General features: G+C 40.7%; 1 pseudogene; it reads right to left on the minus strand.

Annotated features, from left to right (window-relative positions):
- Positions 1–1,421: 1,421 nt before the first annotated feature.
- LOC123171226 (zinc finger MYM-type protein 1-like) lies at positions 1,422–3,941 on the minus strand (annotated as a pseudogene).
- Positions 3,942–5,611: the final 1,670 nt, after the last annotated feature.

Raw genomic sequence — 5,611 nt, forward strand, 5'->3', positions numbered from 1 at the left:
GTCCTATGCATGGCGTAGCATCTTAAAAGGTGTTGAGCTCTTAAAAAAAGGCTTGATTTGGCGAGTGGGATACGGGAGAAGCATAAATATATGGTCAGATCCGTGGATACCGAGAGGTAGTACCAGAAGAGTTACTTCTATCAGAGGAAGACACATGGTTTCAAAGGTGGAAGAACTAATTGATCCAACCACAAACACCTGGGATATGCAGCTCGTGCAACAGACTTTCAACCCCGAGGACGCCGAGATAATTCTACAAATCCCCATCCAGGATAACACTAGTGATTTCATCGCTTGGCATTTTGATAAGAAAGGAATATTCTCGGTAAAATCAGCTTATAAGGTGGCTGTGGATAGTGCAGAACAAGAATCACCCTGGGGACAAGCATCTAGTAGTTCATGTAACAATGAAGGTACAAATTTTAACTGGAAAATACTTTGGGCCCTTCCCCTGCAAGGTAAGATCTTGCATTTCTTGTGGCGCTTAGCAACATACAGCTTACCATTAAGAATGAAACTGAAGTAGAGGGGTTTGGATGTGGATACTAGATGCCCAATATGTTTTAGATTTGATGAGGATGGTGGACATTGCTTCCTGAAATGTAAAGATGTGATAAAGGTGTGGGGCATAGCCCAAATGGAACATATCAGACTGAAATTGTTACCATGCACTAATCCTCAATACCTCCTGGAAGAAGTCTTTAAGCTAAATGAAGAAGAATGTCTAAAGGTGTGTACATTACTTTGGTTAATTTGGCACCAAAGAAATAAAGCCAATGTAGGAGATAAAATTAAATCCTCATTTGATATTTTGTCTTCTATTAGTCACCATACTTATGAATACATGAATCTCAAGTTGAGGAGGATGACCCAGAAGCAAGTAAATACTCAAAAATGGACGCCTCCAGCAAGTGAGTTTCTGAAAATAAACACCGATGGTGCATTTCATGAAGTTACACATTCTGGAGGGTGGGGGTTCACTGGAAGAGATGATTGTGGAACGCTTATAGTTGCAGGTGCAGGAAATCTGGAACATATCTCTGATGCCCTACATGCTGAAACACTAGCACTTTTTAACACGATTAATGCAACAATCAACATGGGGTGTCACCAAGCCATCTTTGAGATGGACTCCATGGTACTGAAACAAGCAATCTCAAGTCAGGACTACGACCTAGCGCCACTTGGAGCTCTGTTCCATAAGATAAAATTTCAAATGAGAGTCTTTTGATAATGTAAATCTTTATGCGTGTCCAACAGGGCCGGGCTGACAAAATCTGAGGCCCGGTGCGAAACTATAAAATGGGCCCTCCCTCACTTAAAAAACTATACAAGTATAACTATAATAATGTTCAGATCATAATATCTTACATAGCAATGGAAAATACCAAGAATCGTACCTATTCATGGTTGTAAAGTCTTCACTTAAATAACATCATTCTTTTAGTGTTTCTTGAAATAAAATCTTCAATAATATCCTCGTAATCAATCTTCTCCAAGACTTCACTCTCAAGTGCTATTGTGGCCAAATCAGTAAGTCTTTGTTGTGTCATGGTAGTGCGCATATAAGACTTCAATAGCTTCAATTTTGGAAAGCTCCGTTCTGCTGATGCAACAGTCACAGGGATGGTCAAAAGAACTATATAGGTAATACTTGCATTGGGAAAACAATCATGCCGCTTTAAGAACTTTAAAATTTCAACTGGCCCAATATTTTCTTTTGGCATGAAATTTTGAAGAAACATCAACTCCACATACAGTTCACTGGCATCAATGTCAGATTTTCCATCCTTTCTAAGAGCAACCTCAAGATTATCACAAAAAGTTTTCAAGCTCTTCTTATCCAAGGACTGCAATGTTTCAGAGGTAAATAGGAAACCAAATATTTTCTGGTAACCTTGGTATTGTTCAAATCTGGTTGTAAGTGAGCTAATTGCTTGATCAACAATACGTACAAAATAGTGGACTCTGAATGATTCCTCTGTAGACTGTGTGGCAACATTTGTGTCATCTGGGTTCTCATCAAAATGTCTCTTTGTTTTAATTTCCCGTCTTTTACGAAATGTTGTACCAATATCCATCTCAAGTGCAATTCCTTTGGCCATCTCCAATGCTTCTACAAAACCAGTTTCCCGATACCCCTTGAAGAAAGTAATCAGTTCTTGCACTTTCTCAATAGCAACATCACATATCCTTTGCTTGCAAGTGTTTGTTTACTAAATTAACACATACAATACCTCATACCAAATTACTATTGCCACTATAAATTCATACTCTCCAAGTTCATTATTTGCCAAGCCTTTAGCCTCACTACTTGTTTTTATGTCATTATCAGTCTCAGCCACCTGAAATGATAAAAATATATGTTATACTTTGAGATAGCTAAAGGAATCACATCATTATAATATGAAAATATTGGGTACCTGAAGTAGGGCCTCCCGAATGTCTGCACATTGAAGTCGAATAGCTTTAACACTGTCAACACGACTCTCCCAACGTGTAGCTGACACTGACTTGGGAGTTAATCCTATGATGTTCTCCTTCAGAATATGCCACTTCTTAGTAGAATTAGCAAAAATTGTATATATGCGTTGGATAATTCTGAAGAAGTCTTTAGCTTTAGCACAAGTCTTGGCCATATCACAAAGTGTCAAATTAAGGCTATGACAACCACAAGCAGAATAGAAAGCTCTAGGATTAATATTCAGAAGTCTCCTCTAGACTCCATGATGTGTTCCTTTCATATTTGACCCGTTATCATAACCTTGTCCTCTAACATCATCTATATCAAGATCAAGAAGCTTTAGTTCATTCTATAGCACTTCAAACAGTCCTTGCCCAGTCGTATCATTTACATCTAAAAATCCTAAAAATGATTCTTCTATGCAAACATGACTTGAAGATGAATCCACATATCTTATGATTATAGACATTTGTTCTTGATGGCTTGCATCAGGGGTACAATCAAGTATGACAGAGAAATACTTTGCACTCTTTATTTTCTTAACAATCTCAAACTTAATAGCAGAAGTAAGCAAATGTATCAACTCATTTTGAATCTTATGATCAAGATAATGTGCATGAGTTTCTTCATTTGTAATACGACGAACATGCTCTTCAATAACCGGGTCAAATTCAGCAAACATCTCAATCAAACCCAAGAAATTTCCATTGCTATCTTCATACAATTTGCTATTGGTACCATGAAATGCTAGATTATGCTTAGAAAGAAATTTTACAATGCAAACAATTCTGAACAAAACTTTTCTCCAGTGGTCCTTTTCACTCTCAAGTTGTCGTTGCGCAGATTTATCAATAGTTTGATGTGTTTGCAATCTACTACGCAACTCATACCAAACGGTCATATTCAAAACATGATCTGCACTTGTCTCATGCTCTTTAAGTCTAGTGCCAAGATGTGTCCAATCATTGTACCCCTCATTTGCCAAATTACCTTTTCGATGCCCTTTTGCAAATAATTTACAACCGAAGCAAAATACTTTATCTAATTCCTCAGAATAGACAAGCCAATCCCTATCGCAGTGCTCTCCATTTGATAGAATTCTAGTGTAGAATAGTGCAGAAAACCTCCTTTTATATTTATCCTTACGACCTTTCTTAAAAGATGTGTCCCTTTGAGGGCCCTTTTCTGCTAAAATGTCAATTTGCTTAGAATCAAGAGAATCCCAATTTCTTGGATCAAATATATCAAGATGAAAAGAATCACCAACATCTGCACTAGGTGAAGTATTCAAGTTGCCATCAACATTAGTAGCCTCGATGTTATCATTATTTTCTTCACCTGCAACATTATTTTCTGTCTCTGTCGGGCCATCTCTAGGGCTAGGATCATTTTCAACATTATTGTCACGTGCATGCCCTTGATCAAGTGATTGATTATTGGAGGACACTTGTGCTTTTTTTATAACAAACTTATCCATATCTCCATACTGAGACTGAGTTAATTCCTCGATTTTTTTGTTTCTTCAAACGCTTTTGGTAACCAGATTCATGTTTTCTAAGTGAAGACATGACTCAGATCTTGTAGTGCTAGACGCCTAATTGATGAAAATATTAAAATTAGCTATAAAGTATCAGCAGAACTATATACAAGATTGAAATTAGAACTCACAACAAAGGTGAAGGGCTCACGGAATCACCGGCCGTCGACGCAACAACACTTGGCAAATCGAAGATGGCGAGAACTTGCTTGCTTTCCTGCTGGCCGCTCGCTACCTTCTTCAACAATCTCAAGAACTATATACAGACATACAGGATTGAAATTAGAACTCACAATGAAGGTGAAGGGCTCATGGAATCACCGGCCGTCGACGCAACTTGCCTGCTTTCCCCGCCGGGTGCCGGGTGCCGTTCCTGCTGGCCGCTCGCTGCCTTCTTCAGCAACCTGAAGATGCCTGAGTCCTGATCACGCTGCCCTAGCCGCCGCCGCACGCGTGAAGAAACGAAGGAAAAGGCTAACCGCCGCAGGAATAAACGAAGGGACAGAAGGGACGCTTCGATCGCTAGTTTTTTTCCTGAGTGAATCTTGAGTCGTCGATCGATCGCTAGCGGAGGCTGCTGAGGTCGCGAGCGGGACTGAGTGCCAGGAGGCCCAGGAGCAGGCAGCAGCGAAGAGAGAAGAGCAGGCCCATCATGATCATCTATCGGTAATGACAGGCCTGGCTAATGAAGCCTAGTATTAATACTAATGCATAAAATTTTTGAGGCCCCAAAAACCCGGGGGCCCTGTGCGGGGGCACAGGTTGCACCCCCAAGGACCGGGCCTGGTGTCCAAGGTCTTGTAATAATGCAGCGCATGCCTTAGCTGCACATGGAACTAGTTTAGGGAATGGCACTTACGAAATCTGGTTAGGCTAATTCCCTAATGTTGTAATGAACTCTGTAGCTGGTGATTTAACCAGCAGTCTAATGTAATGGAATACCATTTGTTCCCTTCAAAAAAAGTAGGATTCCTCTTACTTGGGCTCCTTCCTTCCTCCCACCTATATATATGTGGGAGGGGGTGCCTAGCACACAACAGACAATTGCCTAGCCGTGTGCGGTGCCCCCCTCCATCATTTACACCTCCGGTCATATTTTCGTAGTGCTTAGGCAAAGCCCTGCGGAGATCATTTCACCATCACCACGCCGTCGTGCCTACGGAACTCATCTACTACATCGACATCTTGCTGGATCAAGGAGGCGAGGGACGTCACCGAGCTGAACGTGTGTAGAACGCGGAGGTGTCGTGCGTTCGGTACTTGATCGGTTAAAGCGCGAAGAAGTTCGACTACATCAACCAGGTTGTGAAATGCTTCCGCTTACGGTCTACGAGGGTACGTAGACACAATCCCCCCTCGTTGCTATGAATCTCCATGGATAGATCATTGCGTATGCGTAGATTTTTTTTGTTTTTCCATGCAACGATTCCCAATAGTGGCATGATGAGCCAGGTCTATGCGTAGATGATATGCACAAGTAGAACACAAAGAGTTGTGGGTGGTGATAGTCATACTGATTACACTACAAAATAAGACAGATCCGTGACATTTTGGGCCGAACAATTTTTTTTCTGTCATGCTTATGACACTTCTATGACGATAGTTGTGAC

Source organism: Triticum aestivum, chromosome 7D (genome assembly GCF_018294505.1).
Source record: "Triticum aestivum cultivar Chinese Spring chromosome 7D, IWGSC CS RefSeq v2.1, whole genome shotgun sequence".
Lineage (NCBI taxonomy): Eukaryota > Viridiplantae > Streptophyta > Magnoliopsida > Poales > Poaceae > Triticum > Triticum aestivum.